This window comes from Tachypleus tridentatus, chromosome 6 (assembly GCF_004210375.1).
Source record: "Tachypleus tridentatus isolate NWPU-2018 chromosome 6, ASM421037v1, whole genome shotgun sequence".
Lineage (NCBI taxonomy): Eukaryota > Metazoa > Arthropoda > Merostomata > Xiphosura > Limulidae > Tachypleus > Tachypleus tridentatus.
Window position 1 is genome coordinate 34,359,155 of NC_134830.1, and position 24,331 is coordinate 34,383,485.

General features: G+C 34.5%; 1 protein-coding gene across 5 annotated transcripts in view; it reads right to left on the bottom strand.

Annotated features, from left to right (window-relative positions):
• The window catches only part of LOC143252218 (discoidin domain-containing receptor A-like), a 356,540-nt gene that overhangs the window by 260,316 nt on the left and 71,893 nt on the right, over window positions 1-24,331 (bottom strand). For 3 of the 5 annotated variants that reach the window (XM_076504017.1, XM_076504019.1, XM_076504018.1), the window contains exon 3: window positions 2,499-2,525. The exons of the other annotated variants lie outside the window; for them this stretch is intronic. The gene's annotated coding sequence lies outside the window, so the exon portion shown is untranslated. The remainder of the gene's footprint in view (window positions 1-2,498; window positions 2,526-24,331) is intronic. 5 annotated transcript variants of the gene reach the window in all.

Consider the following 24,331-nt stretch of genomic DNA (forward strand, 5'->3'; position numbering starts at 1 on the left):
TTAATGGACGTTAGGTATACATAGTAGGTTTGAGAACTTCAATGGACGTTAGGTATACATAGTAGGTTTGAGAACTTCAATGGACGTTAGTTATACATAGTAGGTTTGAGAACTTTTTACAGAAGTCCATTTTCATTGAACAGCTCAATTGTTGTTGATTATACTTCTCAAACATGCTAGTTTTTTATCACTACTTGTTCAGCATAGATCAATGAAGTTATAAATAATAATGTCATCCTATGACCTGTCTCTACTCTAGATAATATCGCTCTAGGAGTTATGACATTCGCGAAGTTTCGTTTTCAATATATTTATTTACAAAACTTTAATGCGATATTCTCTCCTATAAATTACGAATTTCACTTTCGCTTTTAGAAAAAAAAAAACATTCTATAAATGTTAAAGCTGCTTAATGATTGTTAAGATTGTATTTAGGGCAAAGTTGCTATCTTCTTTTCTCTTTATCAGTGTTTGGTCACTTGTGTTTCACCTGAGAGGATTAGATACACTTCAGACCTCTTCATCCTCGAAGTTATTTTCTGTTATCCCCAATTTTAAGCTAGTGATCAGGGAGAAGACAGCCAATCAGCACTGTTAATGCTGTGCATTTTTGCAAATAGCTTTGAAAATGCAAATGTTTCTTATAGCAAAATAAATTAAAATGAAATAATAACGGAACGTGTATATTATTTTGCTATTTGGAACAATGGTAAAAACTATACAGTAAGATATCTCTTAACGTAGAGAATTTCGAATCGGATCTTTCGCACAATAATTCTCAGTAGTTAGCCTGATGTGGCTTTGCTATAAAAAAAACACACACACACACACAAACACACTTACACAATAATCACATAGTATAACTACTTCTTCACAGCTGCTAAAAATTATTTTTAGCTCATTTGTTTTCTTTCGTTAATAAGTGACAGAAAAATTGTTTATTCAAGCACGCTATATGTGATTCTAACAGTTTTCACATATAGACATGTAGTGCTAATTACATAATGAAGATTTTCAATGTCTCACTCAATCAGAAGTGAATTATCATTTCATGCCATGTTCCGTTTGTCGCTGATTTCTGCGATTCCGAAATGAGTCGAATCTCCCTATGGACGTCATCTGGTGTAATTAAATTCTTCCTTAACGGTAGAGTGCATCTGTGTTTACAATTAGCAAAACTGTAAAATCACCATTTCTGCTTGAGCCATCTAGTTGAGAATTGGAATAGCTTTATAAAGATCAAGCGAAATAAGCACGGACACACGTATTAACTCTATTACCCCTTCCACACGTATTTACTCTATTACCCTTTCCACACGTATTAACTCGATTATCCCTTCTACACGTATTAACTCTATTATCCCTTTCACACGTATTAACTCTATTACCCCTTCCACACGTATTAACTCTATTATCCCTTCTACACGTATTAACTCTATTACCCTTTCCACACGTATTAACTCGATTATCCCTTCTACACGTATTAACTCTATTACCCTTTTATTCCTTTCACACGTATTAATTCTATTACCCCTTCCACACGTATTAACTCTATTACCCCTTCTCTTGAGACGCTTATAATCAGTTGTATATTTTAGTTCAAGTAATTTTTTTTACAATTATACCAACATCACCCATTCATATAACGTGTATCTTTAAATCTTCAGGCTAGTGAATTTCAAAGTAAGAGTATTCTGTATTGTCTTCTTACGTACATTAAAAGTGATTTAAATAAAATATTATATAGACAGAACGTTCAATGATAACGTGACTGATTTTTTAACACTGAGTTTTACATAACACTTTGATTAGGTTTCAATTTTGTTTACGTTCACTTTTCACTTTGACCGTTTCAAGATTTATGTTATCGCTTATTGTGCAAATAATATTGTATTTAAATCGGTTGTTAATAGCAGAGGGAAGACGTAAATGAACAAAAAGATGAACGTTTGTAACAACCCAATGATCTATATTACTCTGTGGTAAATTAGGAAGCATTTAGTATTTCAATATAATTGTACCTGCTAACTTATAATGCGCTATTAATGAATTATTATTATAATGAACTTGTTTTACGAGACAGCAGTGAGACTGGTTTTCCTTTGAATAAAAAAAAATTAAACTGAAGATAAAACATGAATAACATATGTAAAGTTAAGAGGTTTAAAAAATCCAAAACAGCAACAAACAAAAAGGGGCGATCATTTCTTAACATTTTTCGTGAAGTTATATGTCAACAGCTACAGTACCCAAATGACGAATCAATGTATTCTAATCAATACAATTTTTTATTCCATGTTTTTGCATGCTTCTAATAAGAAAGAAAAGCCAGATGCCATCATTTCTGGATTAATTCTTTGTATATACTTTGTTTTGATGAGAATTATTTATAATATGAGAGATAACAAATGATACCCTTTAATTTCACTTATATTGCCTACTCAGAACCTTATAATTTAACTTATTTTAGAATATAAGATATTGGAGATGGTACTTACCAAAGATTGTCAATAGGTAACTTCTTTCTAGAGGGCAAAAAATCGTGAATTAGAAACAGCATCCGGGCACACGAGCGACGTAATTTAGTTATTGTAAAATATAGTATTCTTATTATGTTTAGCAGTATATAAAGTTTAGTTTAAATTACTAGCTAATCTCTATTAATGTATTTAACGCACCTGCTTAATGTTACACAATGACTTTCTAAGAAACTAAATAATAACGTAAGATGTAGTTATTGTCAAGTCTACATATACAGCTGTGTTCTCTCGTACTGTTAGAGCCCTCGCTGTCACTGTTCAGTCCTAGCAGCGTAGCCTATCCAAGGATGAATTTTGTAAACACAATTACGGTGAGAATATGTGATTTTCTCTTCCTTCCAGTTTGAAAGGGCTATCAAGTTAGCGATTCTATGGACTTGCACACAGTCAAGCAACGACATTAATCCACGTACGTAATAAAAAAAAAATCACTGTCTTCTTGAGACACGAAAAGTTACAGAATAACTGAATACAGCTATTGACTTCCTACTTATTGAAAAAGAATCTAGAGCCAGAAGACACAAAGGACAACAGTTTCTCGTTGCTCGTTCCGTCTTCGTAGAAGTCTTAATGAACTCTCAGGTGGAGGTTCATACTAATGGCAAGCAGTCTCTTCGTGCTGCAAAGTTTGTGATCTAGAATGTGTTGAAGACAACAAGAAGTCAGAAAGGTAGATGCTGTTGGACATCTTAATTACCAACGTGTAAACGTTTAAGAAGTTTCTAGTGGCTAGACATTGGGAACCAGAATATTATAGATTTCTTTGGCTAAAAACACAGGCAATTTCGGCATCCGCAGATACAAAAGAATCAGATCAAAGTGATGTTTGTAGTGTGGGCATGCCTGTTGGTGGCTGGACAGTTTTAAAGGTTTGTCTGTAGTGCTACGTTTAGTTATTTTTTAATACTAATATGTTCTCTTACAAGGCTACAAGTAACATAAAAATACATAATATCGCGTATTAACAATCAAAAGAAAAGATTACACGAGAAAAAAGCAACATTAACAGGACAACAACAGAATTTGTTGGGTTATGAAACAACACACGTAATCTGCGACAAGAAGTACAAAGAATACGGAATAATTTAATTATGGATGTTACGGGTTGTTTTCGAAGAAACAAATACAATTCATACAATAAACAAACAGAATAAAAATAACTTTTTTGAGTATTAAGTTGTGTGAAAACCAAAAACCGGGAGATCGAAATTCTCTCGCTAGAATTCGAATATCTAATTATTAAAATGTATTCAAGTTCATAAAGGTACTATCTACACGAATTGAATGTAATGCATACATGAATACTTATAAATTTCTCTCTCTTTTGACTCCTTAGACCAGGCCCCCCAGTGGCTCAGCGGTATGTCTGCGGACTTACACGCTAAAATCCGGGTTTCGATATCCGTGGTGGGCAGAGCACAGATAGCCCATTGTGTAGCTTTGTGCTTAATTCAAAACAACAACAACAACAACCTTAGACCAGAGAAAACAACAACGTGGTATACATAACAACGTAACGTTCTTATAATTTAATATGCCCTATTATCATTATTTTAAAGAACACAAGAAACCTCTTCTCGGAAACTTATGACATTTATACTCTGCCATTACTATCCATATTGCTTTCTTGATGTACGCTATCCGCTATATACGCTTATAAACCTGTAGATTTTATTAGTTTTAGTTTTGTTTATCGGAAAGAACAGAGCTGTTTCATGCCAGTCATCCAAGTCCCTCTGGAATAAAACTGCTCCATCTAATTTTTAAGTTACTTCGAAAGTAACCTAATTTGTTTCCGGATAAGACACTAGACCATTAGCAAATGATCATGTCAAAGTTCTGAAAGAAAAATAAATAAATAAAAAGTTAGGGATATGCATGCTTGATAACCGAGTGAATAAAAAAGAAGGTTAGATATAGAAAGTTCATTTCAGATTAATAAAACAAACAAACAAACAAAAAAGCGTTCAATGACGATTCTACGGAAACTTGTTTCCAAAATGTGTAAGGCAAACAGCTAACGTAGTCAATAACATATCAAAGTCGTTTTTAAGTAATATTTTATATACGTACTTGTACTGTACTGCTAGATTAAAGGAAGATATTTCTTGCTATACATTTCTAGAAGTCTCCTAGAAGCATAGCGGTATGTCTGCATAGTTACACCGCTAGAAATCGGATTTTGATACCCGTGGTGGGTAGAGTACAGATAGCCATTTGTATAGTTTTGTGATTAATAACAAACAACATTTAGGAAGTTGATTAATAATAGAGTTAATAAAAATATCAGTTGATATAAAGTTTAATTTTCAAGAATGATTCAATTTCTTCCCTGAAAACGTAAATAATCTCGAAGAAATGACTCGTAAGTTTTTATTTTTATTTCACAAATTAATATTTTTTCGCAAAAGTAAGGAAATGGCACATAACTAAAACACAAAAGGAAGGTTGATTGACTTACATGAAATCTAAAGAATTAAATAAACATTTATTAGTAACGCTGAAGTTCAAGAAAAATTCCTGACGTGGGTTATACACAAAGATAACATTTTAACATTAGACTTCTGTTAATATTTGTTTCTTTAGTTGAGTTTCAGAACAACTAATATTAAAAAAAAACGGATAAATAATATTTTTGAAAACTTGTGTAAACATTTATTTTGGTACTTTGAACTGCACAACGATAGTCATAAGCCTGTAGTACATTGAAGACAGCATTTCGAACTGTTACCTTCGTTCTCATTTAGAAACATTGACGAGAAAATGCGCTAGTAGTTCGAGATGTTACTCTGAATTGTTACTGTAGTTCTTCACCAAGACAATCCGAACTGCACTAGTCCTTCGACGTGTGTTTGTAATTGTTACAATATATTTCATTCAAGACCACCCGACAAGTAACTGCATTAGTCGTTCGAAATATTGTTACTGATTGCTATTGTTTTTCTCATTCAAGACCACCCAATGAGAAACTGTACCAGTAGTTCGAGAGGCCGTTTTCAGACAAATAAACAGTTGGATAAAGTTAGTCATGCTATCCAAACTGGATCGCTACCTAAACCTAAATATCCTTAGGGTAACACTGATTAGTAATTCCATAACGTCAGATTATAATACGATGAATAGGTTTGCAAAAGTACAGAAAATTTATCAAACTAAGTAACTTCTTAATTAACTTGTCCTTTGCAAACCATCAATTGTGTCTACAAATCAGCAGTGTTTAGTATTAAAAATCAGATTAACTGGGAGAGATTAACCCGATCACGAGATACGTTCTCTTAAAATTATTACTTTTTAACTAAGTTTGTTTAAACTTATGGTTGAATTTATAAAAAAAAAGCTTTTAAAGGAATTAATCTTTCTGAATTATATTAATTTACTGGTTTCATTAATATAATTGTAAGAATTCTGAGAAAACTCATTATATGTGTCACACAACTTCCAAATAGGAATTGAACTGTAAACAATATATTTCATCAACTTTTTTTTTTTTTAATTTCGCGCAAAGCTACACGAGAGCTATCCACCCAAGTCATCCCCAATTTAGCAATGTAAGATTAGAGGGAAGGCAGCTAATCATCACCACCCACCGCCAACTCTTGGGCTACTCTTTTACCAACGAATAGTGGGATTGACCTCCATATTATAACGCCAATATGGCTGGGAGAACGAGCATGTTTGGTGCGACCGGGGATTCGAACCCGCGACCCTCCGATTACGAGTCGAACGCCTTAACACACTTGGCCATGCCGGGCCCATTTCATGAGCTACATAACTATCATAGATATTATAGATATATAGCGAAGTTTATGTTTTTATTATTACTTTTTAGAAACCACCACTGAGTATAACTTCACCGTGAGTAGTAATTTATGAGTAGCATTGCATGTTAATTTAATTTGTAACTATATTTTATATATGGGTACATAGTGAATCACCATAAAGCTTAATGGAAGATATAATGGTATCAATGGTAAAATATTTAATTGTGAGCACAGATAGCCCTCGTGTAGCTTTGCGCGAAATTCAAAAACAATTTAATTGTTGTAGAGGCTGCAAACATTTAGAAACAGTATGCTCGGAAGCTTTGTTTGTTTGTTTTTTGAATTTCGCGCAAAGCTACTCAAGGGCTATCTGCGCTAGCCGTTTCTAATTTAGCAGTGTAAGACGAGAGGGAAGGCAGCTAGTAATCACCACCCACCGCTAACGCTTGGGCTATTCATTTACCAACGAATAGTGGGATTGACCGTAACATTATAACGTCCCCACGGCTGAAAGTGCGAGCATGTTTGGTGCGACACGGATTCGAACCCGCGACCCTAAGATTACGAGTCGCATTCCATAACCCACGTGTCCATGCCGGCCGGGTGCTCGGAAGGACTGGAATTGTAGAGAAAGAGATAAAAAGATTCTACTTGGATAGTCTGTAAAAGGTCGAAATAACCCACAAACAAGCGTGAACTAAAAGTGTGTATATTTTTTCATACATTACAAGTGCGGTTTTAATGTGGTCGCAGTTCTGCACGTGAATGTAAACAAAAATAGAAAAACAAGCAATCAAACTACTAAATGTATATCGTTGTTTTACAATGCTTTATTTTAGCCTTAGTTCTTTTTATGTTCCGCTGTGTTCTTATATTTGACATTCAATTATTTGTTATATTCTCCATTTTCAAATTCTCTCCACTGTCTTTACAAATTTAATTACTCTCGTGTCTTGCACCTGCTTCACTGGAATCGTAGTTACTCTGTCAGAACAACGTATGTGAAGAAGGAAGTTTCCGCCAGAAACAAATGGTTTAGGGGAGCGTCGTCGAGCAGTGAATTCGAGGATTCATGGTTTGCGACAGCAATGCGTTCCACAGCTCAGTGATAGATTAATGGTGTGTGACCTCTCTCATAGCATATCCACGCTATAACGCTCCCGCAATTGAAAGGGCGAGTATGTTTGGTAGGACAGGGACTCGAACCCGTGACCCGCAAATTGCGAGTCGAGCACCCTAATCACCTGGCCATGCCGAGGCCTAGATGGTTTTAGTCATGTAAGCTTTGTGTAGTTTTGATCGAAATTCTGAAACAAACGAACTGTCCGGAGCGCTAATAAGATTATAAACACATTCTATTTATTAATTAATTTTATTTGAGATGATAGCCTTTATCTTCAATTTTGAAGTAATCGATTATTGAGGACGCTTATAGTACAAGACTCAAGAGAGGTGTGATCTTGAAATACCATTCAATAAAAATAGTTTATACTGAGAGAAATAATTCTCTCCTTTTTTTGTGTGTAGGTGTCACTGAAACCGCTACTTTTAACTTTTTATTTTGATTAACAAGTAATTTATTAACAAATTACCATTAGACATATTTTAAAGCAATCATTATCACTATACTTTTCCAAGTGAAGTGATTATTCGTGCCTATGAATACGTACATGTTTGATGTAAACACATCCTGACAAGAGTAGCTTTTACATTTCACAATTGGCTATAATAAGAACGTGTGAACTTATATGTGAATTAAAAACTACTAAGTTTCGTACTCCTGAAAAGGACGCGTATAATTAAAGTACATGAGTCTGAAAGTGAGGCTCGCTTTCTTATCCAATTCAATTACAGCATCCATTTAAGCCATCCCTCAAGTTCCCCAAGTCTTTATTTAATCTCAAGAGAAGTGTAGTTGGTTTCAATATCATATTACACTCCTTTCAGCTTACGGTCGTCATTAATGTTATACTCTCGAAACAGGAATTAAACTGGACAATATTTTTAATGCTCTTCTGTCTTAATTGTTTTTTTCCTACATTTTTTGATTGGTTTCCGTTCTTTTAATATTTGTTGTTTTGTTGTTTTTCCACCAGTCACAGTGTTTTATTTCTCCACTTTTTTCGTGCAAAAATCGCATAATTTGTACTATTAGAAGTATCCCCCCATCTATCTGAAGTTCATTGCCTCTTTATTGTTTTACTTCGGAATTTTTACGTATTCCTATCAGCATTTAAAAATTTTCTGCTCTCTGTTGGACAGGCATGGATAGGTGGGTTAAAGCGTTCAACTTGTAATCCGAGGGTTGCAGGTTCGAATCCCCGTCACACCAAACATGCTTGCTCACCCTTTCAGCCGTGGGAGCGTTATAATGTGACTGTCAATCCCACTATTCGTTGGTAAAAGAGTAGACCAAGAGTTTGCGATGGATGGTGATGACTAGCTGCCTTCCCTCTAGTCTTACACTGCTAAATTAGGGACGGCTAGCGTAGATAGCTCTCGTGTAGTTTTGCGCGAAATTCAGAAACAAAACGCTTTCCGTAACAAAGAAATGTTACGTTGGGATGGCGACAAATCTTCTGATATACAACACTACAATCATGGGTTCGAATTCTCACGGTGGACACAGCAGAAAGCCTTATGTGGCTTTTCTATAAGAAAATATGCAAATACACACACTTTACTCTTTGCCGCCCTCGGTAGCGTTTGCTTGTTACAGAATTTTCGCGTAGATACCCAAAGGTCAACCTACTTGCGTATATCCGTTCCTAATTTTGAACTGGAAGAGTGGAAAGAAGACAGCACCTACTGCAAACTCTTGTCGAATTGGATAGTGAGATATGACCTTCATTCTTATAACTCACCTGTGGTCCTAAAGTACGAAGAAAAATGTTAAGACAATGGATCACGAACCATGAACTTTGGATTCCCAGTCCAAACACGGCTAACAACTAGATACACAGTCCTTCTCTGTACTGAATCACCAGTACACTTATGAATGGTTTTAATATTTTATTCCAGGACTTTCAAGTTATACAATCATCTAGAACTCGTAACAATAACAACGTGAAGTGAACGGTGACTCAAAGTACCTTGTACATTTGCACAATAGTAAATAAGTGGTTGAAACAACGATCTGTAAACATTTTATTGTATTTTATTGTAAGACTATTTTCCTTAGATGCTTATCATATAGCTTGCTTATGATCAGTACATATATGCCTGTTCTTGAAAAGTATTCAGTAGAGTGCAAGCCCTTGCTCCAGAATATTTAAATAATCATGGTTATTCAACGCAAAGAACCTAATAACTATAAACCTCCTTTTGAACCTGGTTTATATTGTTGAAAAAATAAAAGCTATTTGTTTGTGCAACTTTTGAATTACGTCTTCTATTTACTTGTCACGCGATGGATCAGCGGTAACTAGGTATAACGCTAGAATCCGCGGCTTCATTCTTCTCGGTGGACAGAGCGCAGATAGTTCATTCATGATGACAAGAAACCCACTTGAAGTAAAAATGTATTCTCAAGACGGCTGATATGGGTATTAAAACTTTAATTAAAATAAAATGTTAATACCTATACCAGCCGTTTTGAGAATACAGAGCGCAGGTAGCTTTATATGTAGCGTTGAGCAATAACACAAACAAATTGTTTAAATGAAACTCATTTGGTTTCTATGTTGCATGAATGATCTTTTCCTTAGTCGTAAAACATACAGAAATTTTAAATATAAGATTTGTTCTCGTCTAGATTTTGAGAAGTCACGTGAAATGTCCGGACTACTAACAATAAAAAAACAAATTTCTAGCAGTTATCCTGTCGATGAGGTCAGCGACAGTAGTTGAGCTACTTGACCTCACATTTATTTTTTGAACTGGTAGTCACAAATTTTCAAAAACAAAAATTTTTTAAACCTCATTGAAGTTAACTTTAGAGGAAGGCATGTGTATGTATCCAAGATAATTAAAATCAAACACTGTATTTATACAATACATAACAATATTGACACCACTGAAACCAACCGTCTTAGCATCATCGGCTTGTAAGATCAAAGCACTTTTCTAAAGAATATTTTTACGATGAAATCGAAAACAATTAAGATAATATTCCTCATGCAAAACATCCTTGAAAATCAGGTTCAACTTTAAGCTATCGATGGATCTCATGTCTGATTGGTTCGTTAAATACATTTTTTGGTAAATTACTTTTGCCACAAACTGATTGAGAGCTCCTAATAAAACACGAGTAACACACACACAATTAATTTGTTTGTTTGCTATTATGCACAAAGCTGCACAAAGAGCTATCTATGCTCTGCCTACCACGAGTATCGAAACCCGGGTTTTAGCAGTATAAGTCCGCAGGCATACCTATATGCCACTGGGGTCACACAAAATCAAACAGAGTACCATCAAAGTTACGATTAATTCCACGAATTGCTAGTGGATTTTTCAAAGTATTTAATATAAAAAGTGAATTATTTCATCCAGTTTTTCGGTCGCTTCTTCATATAGAGTGTTCTAACAAGAAGTAGCAAATTATTTATTATGATGGAATAAAAATCGGTAAATGTGAGGGTTGAAGTGAAGACGGATATCTAATAGAGAACGCCTCCGCTTAAAATCTTAATGCACAGTTAGTCTTAGTAAAGTTCAATAAATGTCCTCATTGTATACGTTTGACAAACACAGAACTGAAAACTGTTGTACAGAATTATGAACGACACTTATGGCCAATATAATATTTTCAGAATACAACGGAAGACATTTCTAAAGGGAGGATCCTTTGGTATTAGCTTCTTGGATCAATGATATTAAGAAAAAGATAATAAAAATATAAGGAGTACTGAAATCAAAATGTGCAAGTCTGTGCAATATCAATGTTAACCTAACTCTATTGACTTTAGAAAGCAGGAAACGCAATATTCGGCTTATTTTTTGCTATTGAAGTTATCGTGAAATGTTTTTGTTTCATGGAGATTATTATAAATAAACATTTCACTTTTTAATATTTTGATTTCGTAACTTATCACATTTTCTATTTTAAAGCGTGCTCGTTTAAGAGTTTCTGTATCTGCTACATTTTTTTGTCCTGGGTTTGAGCGGATTGAATAAGAAAAATAGAATATAAAAGAAGGACTGTCTTAAAAATGTTTCATTCTAACTCACTATCCCTCACTTCTAAAATTTTTTCTAGACAGTTTCTTATCGGTTTTTTTACATAATTTCAGTAAAAAGGTAAGTGGTTCTGTCGGTTTTATATATAACTGTCAGAGTAGTGAGAACTGTTAGATGAGTTTTAAATATAACTGTCAGAGTAGTGAGAACTGTTAGATGATTACACACTATATTCAGTGGTTCTGTCGGTTTTAAATATAACTGTCAGAGTAGTGAGAACTGTTAGATGAGTTTTAAATATAACTGACAGAGTAGTGAGAACTGTTAGATGATTACACACTATATTCAGTGGTTCTGTCGGTTTTAAATATAACTGACAGAGTAGTGAGAACTGTTAGATGATTACACACTATATTCAGTGGTTCTGTCGGTTTTAAATATAACTGACAGAGTAGTGAGAACTGTTAGATGATTACACACTATATTCAGTGGTTCTGTCGGTTTTAAATATAACTGACAGAGTAGTGAGAACTGTTAGATGAGTACACACTATAGTCAGTGGTTCTGTCGGTTTTAAATATAACTGACAGAGTAGTGAGAACTGTTAGATGAGTACACACTATAGTCAGTGGTTCTGTCGGTTTTAAATATAACTGACAGAGTAGTGAGAACTGTTAGATGAGTACACACTATAGTCAGTGGTTCTGTCGGTTTTAAATATAATTGACAGAGTAGTGAGAACTGTTAGATGAGTACACACTATAGTCAGTGGTTCTGTTGGTTTTAAATATAACTGACAGAGTAGTGAGAACTGTTAGATGATTACACACATACAACTCAGTGGTGTGATATCATTTGAAATTTAAAGTATGGGTGTGTGTTTTCAAATAGCAAACAGACAGGGAGCTATCTGCTGAATTCACCAAGGGGAATCGAATCGCCGATTTTAGGGATGTAAATCCGAAGACTCACCGCGGTACTAGCGGGAAACTTTAAAAGTATTACGCGAGTTTAGTAAACTGTCTTCAAGGAATTAAAAACTCGAGGTTATTATTAGTTTTCAAGGTAGACGAAGAAGCTTGTGAATAATGTAATATGATAAATATCTAACATTATAACTATGCGTAGAAGTAGCTTTGGCTTATAAAAGTGAAACCTTACAGACTCACTAGTCTATATCTAATTTATTGGCTGAGAGAAACGGAAGCAGACCGTCATTAAAAGTCTCAATAAACCGTCATTAAAAGCCTCAGTAAGTAGACAAAAAAAACAAAATATTTTTACTGAAGACAGAGACCCTACACATGCAGGATTTAACGATAGTTTCAGAACTAATGTAATGACTCAAATCTTCATTGAAGCCAGTTAGGTGCAAATTCCACCTCTCATCTTCCTGCACTAGAACCTTCCTCTTAACTCAACAGTACCAATTAGATTAATCCCCAAACATCGTGCATAAGTGGAGAGTAAAGGCATATTTTCTATGTGGAGATAGTGGCCGGGAGGTTCAAGTGACTCACAAACTGCATCGTACACAACGTTTGAAAGAGCTCATTGAACAATATAATAACGTACTATTTTACGTCGAATTTTTATCATTTTGGTAATTACCAGCTGGCCCACATCTGGATGCCGTCTAGTGCAAGGTTGGACTTTTGGATACTGGATTCAGCCTCGGACTGGCAAATTTGAGGGAAACCAGACATCTTGATTGTATAACTGAACATCGATAACTGCTAGGTACCCAGGAATGTCGCGTTATCTCATAAATGATGTTCCATTAAGAGTGAGTCACCCCAACAGTAGTCAAGAATGTTAGGTTGGTTGTACACGTTGAGCTGAAACGACACATTGTTTCAACGTCTGTTGAAAGAAAAAGAAAACACTCGGAATTTCAAGAGCCTCAAATAAGAGCGCTTATTTAACTATTTTTCACAGCTGAAGATACAGAGAAGGTATACACAATTCAGTCTTTCCTAAAATAATTTTTATTCAATTAATCAAAGTCTCTGTCGGTGTCAGTTCGATAATACGGACTAAGCTGTGATTCTGGTGAATTTTTGTCTTCTTAACTAGGGGCCGTACCTAACAAAATTTTAATATTAAAAGAGAGACTTTGATCGGTTCGTTCTGCCGTCAAGGAAACGTGAGAACCAATCAGTAGGGGGGTTGAATTCTTTATTCTTTACCACAATACCAACACGTGTCCCTGTGTTCCGACAGTCTATGGGAGGAAAAATAACCATCGTGCTGCGGCAATAGCCTAGCTTAACAGCACGTGACACGTGAGGTATTATACTTGCCACATCCTTTTCAACTCCTAAATCGGAACAAAGACAGCACTGGAAGCAAATTTTGAAAATGTAAATTCCTCCACCTGCTGACCAGGCTAGGTAGTAACGAATGGAAACAATGAAGCGAAAAACACTGATGCTGAGTATTATTAATTTACTCGTTGAGAGTTAAAGCCTTCTACTGAAACTGTTTCAACACAAAATGAACAATCGCATCCGTGGGAAATTCAAGTTCCTCATATTCGGTAGACGTTCTTTTGTATGTAGTTTGTGTATTGTGACCGTTATTTGTTCATTTTAAATCCGCAATAAATATAGCAATATTAGAGTTTTAACCTTTGAATCAGACTTATTTACATTCTCTTCAATACTATGGAATCTCATATTGAGCAATTTTGTATCTCAGAATAGTTGGTATAGGTGTTAACACTTTTACCAAAATAAAGTTTGTAAACTATCTTTTTTGTTAACTTGAATATGACCTAGGAAGATCGAAACGTTGTTCTTTGCTTATCAATAAAAGTGTTAATACCCATACCAGCCGTTCTGTGGTACATGAGCCAATTTGTGTTTTTATATAAAGGATAATGTTTTAAACAATATTCATCTTCCTTGTTTGTTTTGTTGTTGAACCTCTAATGACTTCATTGGATGCTAATTACAAATTACCCACCCTGTTTGTGGAAGGTAATAATTGACGAAATACTCGTGTATTTAAATTAACAACCAGAATTCTATATAAAAGTGGAAATGTGCTTTGTTTTTGACTCAGGTAAAACTAAATCAAAATAACCCATCTACACTGTTGGGCAGTTTCTAGTTGCTATACAAAAAAAAACAACAAAAAACAACAAAACAAACGGTAATCGATTGAAACAACTCTTGGTGATGGAACCTAAAAGCTGAAATGTGTCCTTTCAAAGGCTTTCACCTCCCCTATCTCAAGGAAAAATCCTAAAATAAGATAGCCTGTGTGCACCATTAGACAGTTTCCTGCTGTTATTACAAAAAAAAGTAGTATTCGATCCAGCCACCTCTGGGTAATGGATGCTAACACACACAAACCTTATGGATCACTTTTATAATAAAATATATAATAAATGTAATCAATATGTAGGAAATCTAATTACAATAATGGCATACGCTAAATACTTTTTTATTAGAGACGCCATAAATCAGTATATTTATAGAATGACAAATAATTTGGTGGGTAAACAGTTTTGCAAAACTATTCTGGAGTTAGATAGTTTTGTTTTGTTACCTGATCTTAAGTAGGTTGTTGTTAATAGCAATAAAAACGATAGACATGTAAACCCAGTAGATTACCAGCTACATTAAATCTGAACAAGTGTGATTTGTAAAAACAAAACAAAAATTAGTTATGTGACTTTGCACTCTTGAAACTTTGGTAAGATAACCTTTATGTAATTAACATTCAATGGAAACATCAGAGATATGGTGTTAAAATTATGGACTTAATTGGTAAACTAGATTCGTTTGGAAATGCTGTTTTTTATACAAGGTGTTTCATTGTAATTATACTGGCCATCGTTGCAATGATTTTTTGTTTTTCACTTATTTCTGCAAAAAAATTAATTTGGAAGAAGAAATGAATTGGGCAGAATGTAAAGGGTAAAGCTTGATGTTTCAGGTCAAATAACGTTAATCAAGCTGTTTTTCTAGTTGGTTAATAAGTTGTTATGTTTAGATAACATTTGCCAGTTGTTGTTGAAAGAGAAATTATGAAATCAGAGATAAGCGTAGACCTCTCCATGTTATGGTTTGTTTTTATTTGTTTGGTATTATGTAGATTATTATTTAGTGGTGAATTACGTACGTATACAAAAACTCTTAAGAAACAAATGTTAATCATAATGATTAATTGGTAAACCTAATTTTAATGACATCTAGGACACTTAGATCTTTATAGGTATGAAATTCTGTATTTATAGCTGAAAAAAAGTGTTTGTATTGTTTGTAAAGTTTTCAAGAAATACATGTTAATCATATTGTTGAAATATTAGAAATAATTTTAATGACATCTCGGACACTTAGATCTTTATAGGTATGAAATTCTGTATTTATAGCTGAAAAAAAGTGTTTGTATAGTTTGTAAAGTTTTCAAGAAATACATGTTAATCATATTGTTGAAATATTAGGAATAATTTTAATGACATCTAGGACACTTAGATCTTTATAGGTATGAAATTCTGTATTTATAGCTGAAAAAAAGTGTTTGTATTGTTTGTAAAGTTTTCAAGAAATACATGTTAATCATATTGTTGAAATATTAGAAATAATTTTAATGACATCTAGGACACTTAGATCTTTATAGGTATGAAATTCTGTATTTATAGCTGAAAAATATTTGTATTTTATTCTTATGCTCATAACTGCTCGTAACTCAATTTGTGGATAGTTTCTATGGAAAAAATAGGCTTACATAATTCATTTTATTTACATATAGTAAATATTTGTACGTCTGAATAATATTTATTACACTTGTTTTTTATCAGGACATTGAATTTCATTCGTTTGAAATTGTTGACCCTATCCAAGTAATATATAGTATCATATATTACAGGTCCGACGGTTAAGGCACTCGACTCGTAATCCGAGGGTTGCGGGTTCGAATTCCCGTCGCACTAAACATGCTCGCCCTTTCAGTCGCGGGGTCGTTATATAACGTGATAGTCAATCCCACTGTTCGTTAGTAAAAGAGGAGCCCCAAAGTTGGCGATAGTGGTGATGACCAGCTGCCTTCTCTCTAGTCTTACACTGTTAAACTATGAACGACTAGCGCAGATAGCCATCGAGTAGCTTTGCGCGAAATTCAAAACAAACCAAACTAAGTATTACACGTTGGAAAACCATTTTTATTTAGAAGAGTTTAATATTATTGAATACCCTATGAAAATATTAACTATTTTATAAAAACGATAACTTAGTACTTTAACCACATTGACTTTAAATGAACATGAAATCCAACTATTGGAATTCGAATATAAGCCCGTACATGTTGTCTTATGATACATATCACATTCGAATCTATCGTTGTTATTACATACTAGTGTATCAAAGAAAGCAACTTGACATTGTTGTCAATGTTCCAAAATAAACATTATATTTTCATGTTGATTATTAAAATATAGTTAAAACTGGCTTCACGTTGGGATTCGTTAAAAATACAAAAGTATCATCAAATATCAACAATGAGGCCCGGCATGGCCAGGTGGGTTAAGGCGTTCGACTGGTAATCTGAGGGTCGCGGGTTCGAATCCCCATCGCACCAAACATGCACGCCATTTCAGCCGTGGGGGCTTTATAAAGATACGGTCAATCCCACTATTCGTTGGTAAAAGAGTAGCCCAAGAGTTGGCGGTAGGTAGTGATGACTAGCTGCTTTCTCCCTAGTCTAACGCTGCTAAATTAGGGACGGCTAACGCAGATGACCCTCGAGTAGCTTTGCGCGAAATTCAAAACAAACAGTATCAACAATGTTGACATACAGGCTTGAAGTTCCATAGGCAACTTTCAAGTCATTGGTGTCCTTATTAGAAAATGAACACATTGGTATGTGATGCTTCAAACCTCTATCTCATTGTAATTCCATCAGCTTGACAACATATGTTGCTATTAATTTAAAAAAAGATTAGCTCATAATGACGAGAAACCCACTTTAAGTAAAAATGTATCTCAAGGCTGCTGGTATTAACACTTTTATTAATAAAGCAAAAACAACGTTCGACTTTCTTAGGTCATCTTCAAGTTGTTTTTAACCTGAAGATAACCCAAGAAGGTTGAAACATTGTTTTCTACTTTCTTTAAATAAAAGTGTTAGTATCTATACCAACCGTCTTGAGATACGGAGATTAACTCAATAATTTCTGAAGAATATGATACGTAAATCTTACAACTTTATTTTGATATAATAGGTCAACTCTATGGTTAGTTCGAAATTAATATACTAAGCCAACAAGCCTTATAATTGTAGTATGAATTTAAAAAAAAGTTAAAACTTGGTTTTAATATTATTGGCAAAATGTTTCAATGAATAATGGAAAAGCTTATTTGTTGCAAAATACATAAGAACACCAGACACTGACCACCACACGGTTAATCACAAAACGAAATATGAATGTAATGCACAAGTGTACATGTGTGTGTGTCACAAAATGGTAGCTATTACAAATGACTAAAAAACAAACCAGCTCACCTATCTAGAGAAAATAACTTTGCTGTAAAACTAGTTCCTTAGGTAAGTGTGAAATCAGCAGTATAAGGCCCTTTGTATATAATTATTGTAAATAACGTCAATGTTTGTTTGTTTGTTTTGAATTTCACGCAAAGCTACACAAGGGTTACCTGCGCTAGTCGTCCCTAACTTAGCAGTGTAAGACTAGAGGGAAGGCAGCTAGTCATCACCACCCACCGCCAACTCTTGGACTATTCTTTTACCAACGAATAGTGGGATTGACATTAACGTTATAAAGCCGCCACGGCTGAAAGAGCGAGCATGTTTGTTGTGACAGGGATTCAAACCCGCAACCCTCGGATTACGAGTCGAGTGCCTTAACCACCTGGCCATGCCGGGCCTAGCATCAATGAAAACCAACCTGATTTGACACAGAAGGTAAATTTGTTCAGTCGTATGTAATGTTTTACAATAGAACCAATGACATAAAGCCACAGAGAGTAAACCTCAATTAAAAGCTGAAAAAATTACCTGCATTTGAAATTTTTAAAGATGGGACTGATATTTATTATTAAAATAAATCTTTCCTAATAATCACCTAAACTACATTTATAATCCATATAGCTTTTATCTTATCTAATACCAAAGAATAATATAGTGATAATTTAAAAGAATTATTTGTTGACGATGGAAAAGCTTTGTTATAATCATTGCATTATCATCCTCCAATTGGTCAAAGGTAACTTTATGGACTTACAACACTAACATCCGGGGGTCTGTTCCCCGCAATGGGCAGAGCGTAGATAGTCCACTGTTTGGTTTTTTGATGAAACAACACTAACAACAACCGTGCGTTATCCATAGAATTCATGGTTCATGACTTAGAGACCGTCGGTCTCCTACGAAACTGATCCGCCAAATACCACTTCTCCCTCTAACAAGAGTACCTCAGGTGTTGGTGATGAGTGGTGTTGACTAGCTTAGCTGGTTTCCTTCTAGTCTACCAGTTCCAACTTAGGGATGGCCATGCGCTAATAGTTCATATGTAGTTCTGTGGGAAGCCCTGACAGAAATAAGTAGTGTGTGAAGATTATCTGTCTGATCATGTAAGTGCAATGCATTACATCTCACGTTGTTCGCTAAAATAAACACAATAGAAAAATATTAATTACCTAAACGTTTATTAAGTCGTTTAAATTATGTTCCAAAGTTCTGATGACTTTTCATTGTTTTATATACATTAATATATACTTAAATAGACGAAATTAATTTCAAAAACGAATATTTATAAAACTACAATTGAAGAGGGGTAATGTTTGATATGCACTGACAAAGTTACAAGCTCTTCGCTCTGGGCTTTAAAGATTCTGATTGGCCCCAGTATTATCGATCAAGCTCTTACATTATTTTCGTTTACTTCTCTAACTATTCCAGAAGAAGAGAGAGGAGGTCCTTGCCCGCTCGGGGTACCTGTATGTGTCAATGTAGCATGTACCACGTTTGGTTGCATTAGCTTGTGATGGATTGTTTATTTGTTGTTGTTTTTCAAATTTCGCCCAAAGCTACACGAGAGCTATCTGCACTAGCCGTCCCTAATTTAACAGTGTAAGGCTAGAGAAAAGGCAGCTAGTCATCACTACCCACCGCCAATTTTTGGGTTACTCTTTTATCAAAGATTAGTGGGATTGATCGTCACATTATAACGCTCCCAAGGCTGAAAGAGCGAGCATGTTTGGTGTGATGGGCATTTGAGCCTACGTCTCTCAGTTTGGGAGTCGAGCGCTCTAATCACCTTGCCATGCTGGGCCTTTTTGGAAGATAAGTTGAATCACCACTTCTTTTAAACCGAAGATCTAACAATATAGGCAAATGTTTATTTCTTCGGAGATGTAACACTTTCTATTAATTGCTAGTTTATTAAGGTGTCATATTATGATTCCTCTAACTATTATTTTGACAAGAGATTCTTCTCTGAATGGTATCACAATGTTTACAATATATTTTAATCAAATTTACCTCAAGTATAATTACATCTTTTTAACATTTTTTAACCTAGCTAAACTGAATGTTGTATGTTTAAATATCATAGTGTTAGAAAACGAATAAAACAAATACGATAAAGATTAAGAACTTTATAAGCACAAATTAAGTAAGGAAAACAACACAAATTTGCACGTGATATTCACAGTTTTAAGCATGGTACATTGAGATATTTAAGGAGATCAGAAACAAAAATCAGTTGTAAGATTGGAATTTGGTGACCCTAAAAATCTATCCCTCGATTTTCCTCATGCTTGGGTGGTCTTCCAGGTGGTTTAGCCCACCTTGGTATCCCCATCATATTAGGTGGGACTACACTATATTGGTATGGATACCTCTGGACTTTTGAGACATTTTTTACTGGTATTTTGTTTTGGTTGGGGTGAAGGTAGTAGAGCAGGAATGAAATATAATTTATATCACGTCTTCCAATTTCGACATATAAGCCCACATTCTATTAGGTCATGCGCTGATGGCAACCACAAGTTCGTAGAAACTAGTTAAAGAAAATACCTACCCAAAAATACGGACTGTTTATGATCTAGTGGTTAGCGTGACTCAAAAGGTCAAGGTTCGAGTCGTGATACACTGATAAACACGTTCCAAGCTTTCATCTGCGAGGTGCTGTAAATATGTAAGTCAATCCTGCTATTTGGGTAGATACATATTGGGTGATAGATGTTATTCACGGGTTACCTTTCATGTGGTCAGCTATTCTAAATTAGGGATGGCTATGATTGAGGTTTAGGGGTCTTTGACTTGGCCATTAGCTCATGGGTTGCACAGAACGGTGTCATTCAGAATGAAGGTATTTAACTTATTATTAACAATTATTATATAAGTAGTTAAAAAGAAAATGCCCAACAGAAGGCTTGGATCTCATAAAGATGGTTAGAAACAAAGTTTTAAGTGGAGAATGATCTTTCAGTTGTTTATTAAACTTCAAGGTTTGGACATGGTTTACGAGATAATTCTATTTCTTTGTTAACATAAGTTCAAACACTATCGTCACCAAAACATAAATTTATCAATGCAATATTAATGCGCTGTATATTTATTACAAGCGCTTGTTTTAGAGCAAAACCACAATAGGTTATATGTGCACCATATAACGGATTTTAGAGTTTTAAGTTCTTAAACTTACCAAAGTTTCATCAAAGGAAATATCACAGCCTGTGATATTAAAATTAAATATTTTTTTAAACAGTCAAATTTATCTTTTAGCAGCAACTGTTCCTAGTTTTTAGGATTTTTTTATCTCTTAAAACTGACCACATATTCTTCGCTATAAATAAAAATATTATTGACTGGACGTCGATAATATATGCTAACAAGATGTATTATACAATTACTTGGCGTTCGACTCGTAATCTGAGGGTTGCAGGTTCGAATCGCGGTCGCACCAAATATGCTCGCCCTTTCAGCCGTGTGGGGAACGTTATAATGTGACAGTCAATTCCACTATTCGTTGGTAAAAGAGTAGCCCAAGAGTTGACGGTGGGTGGTGATGACTAGCTGCCTTTCCTCTAGTTTTACACTGCTAAATTAGGGACAGCTAGCACAGCTAGCCCTCGAGTAGCTTTGCGCGAAATTCAAAACAAACAAACAAACAATATACAATTATTTGGGTTTCTCGGTGAGACTGTGGCAAGTTTTTGGATTTACAGTGCTAAAGTAAGAAGTTCGATTTTCATCGGTGACAGAGTTTGATGTGGCTTGGTTATCAGAAAATGCATCCAATTACTTTGACCTTCACAGAAAACAATTTTATTCATTACTTTGATTTTAAATTATTTTTAGGTTTCTTTCTGGTATCTTTTACTTTTTTACTTTTTAAATAGAAATACTTTTTCCTTTTTCATTTTTCAAAATCTTTCCCTCTGTTCTTAATTTCCTCCTGTGACAAATGTCTGACATTTCATCTTGTTTCTACCACGTGACAAATGTCTGACATTTCATCTTGTTTCTACCACGTGACAAATATCTGACATTTCATCTTGTTTCTACCACGTGACAAATGTCTGACATTTCATCTTGTTTCTACCACGTGACAAATATCTGACATTTCATCTTGTTTCTACCACGTGACAAATGTCTGACATTTCATCTTGTTTCTACCACGTGACAAATGTCTGACATTTCATCTTGTTTCTACCACGTGACAAATGTCTGACATTTTATCTTGTTTCTACCACGTGACAAATGTCTGACATTTCATCTTGTTTCTACCACGTGACAAATATCTGACATTCCATCTTGTTTCTACCACGTGACAAATATCTGACATTTCATCTTGTTTCTACCACGTGACAAATATCTGACATTCCATCTTGTTTCTACCACGTGACAAATATCTGACATTCCATCTTGTTTCTACCACGTGACAAATATCTAACATTCCATCTTGTTTCTACCACGTGACAAATATCTGACATTTCATCTTGTTTCTACCACGTGACAAATATCTGACATTTCATCTTGTTTCTACCACGTGACAAATATCTGACATTCCATCTTGTTTCTACCACGTGACAAATATCTGACATTCCATCTTGTTTCTACCACGTGACAAATATCTGACATTTCATCTTGTTTCTACCACGTGACAAATGTCTGACATTTCATTTTGTTTCTACCACGTGACAAATGTCTGACATTTCATTTTGTTTCTACCACGTGACAAATATCTGACATTCCATCTTGTTTCTACCACGTGACAAATATCTGACATTCCATCTTGTTTCTACCACGTGACAAATATCTGACATTTCATCTTGTTTCTACCACGTGACAAATGTCTGACATTTCATTTTGTTTCTACCACGTGACAAATGTCTGACATTTCATTTTGTTTCTACCACTTTTTTACCTTGTTACTTATTCGCTTTTTTATTTACCGCTTTACCAACTTCATCTTCTCTACCTTTTAGACTTATTTTTGCTCAAATTTAAGTTTGAGAAACCAACATCACTTTTTAATTTGCTATATTTTATACTCTTTTTCATTATCATTTTTTTTCGAGATTCTTTACTTCTTCTCCCAGTTATAATCTCTAACTAATTTACTTGCTACTTTAAATTTTTCTTTCTCTTACATTACCCTTACCCGTCTTATTATTTCCTACTCATTAAAATGCACGTGTGAAAACTCATATCGTAGAGATGGTCATTAAGGTTTTTTATGGAGTTGGTCTTCCGTACAATTCCGTAGCGTGTTAATATGTCTTTGTGATGGTCACTTTATGTCAAGAGGGTTAGAACGTATATTGAGATAAAAGAAAAACTCGTTTAAAGCATGCCGATCATTTCAGTTTTTTAATCAAGCGTCTGTGTATACTGGTAGCTTTAGAACAAATTCTTTAGCGATGTATCAGTTTAATACTCTGTATAGACAACCTGCTTAATTCGTGTCATTAATTTTTCTGTATCTCCCTCAATAGTTTCCCCAGTCTCAAGGGGAGAGGTCAGACCTCGTGGGACGTAACTGAAGTGAAGGTTGTTAAATTGAAAACACAAGTGACGGGTCTAGTAGGAATCGTTGTCTTCTATAATTTAAAAAAATAAATCACCCTGTGAAATTTCATTTCTGATTCACTGTGTTTCTTTTCCACTAGTTTTTGGGACCCTCCACTCTAACATCTAGAGTAAGAAATCACACCCATAGATATTGATCAATCCATTTAAACCAATCATTGAGCAGAATCACTAAAAACTAGTCTTACCTAATCTGTTTATTGATTTCTTTCCAATGTTTTGCTTGGCTGTTATTTCTTTTTCAATTAGCCAATAATTCTTCTCAGACGTAAATGTCACCAATCTTACCAAAACTCATTTAGGTTAGAACTTGAAGATTTACTATTTTTCTGTTTCAATTTGTTTAATAGATTCTAGATGTTATTTGAAAGATTTTGATTTGTATTAGTGCATAAAGTTCCAAACGTTAAATTTACATGACAAAGTAGATTCCACCCACTTGACTTTTTTGTACCATAATGTTACTGAATAACAAAAACAGAGAACGCCAGAGGTAAAGAACATGTCCCTGATTTGTGATGGCGGAAGTCATTAACTTCATTTTTGTTGCTATTTATTTCGTGCAGAAAAAACTGTATGCGCTATTCCCAATTGTTAGCACCGCACTTCAAATGTTAGTATTCTAAGTCTTCAAACTTACCACGGAAGTTGTTAAGTGCATAAACATCATTAGAAAGATTGGTTTTTGTATCATTAAAGAGATTTAATTACTTTAGCCTAATGAAAAAAGGCACATTAACCAAACACTAACAATAAAATGAAAACGTGGAACAGAGCTGAAAAGAAAACCTGTATATTTTTTTAATTAGCCAGAATTATATTGAAAAGTATTTTTTGGGAATATGA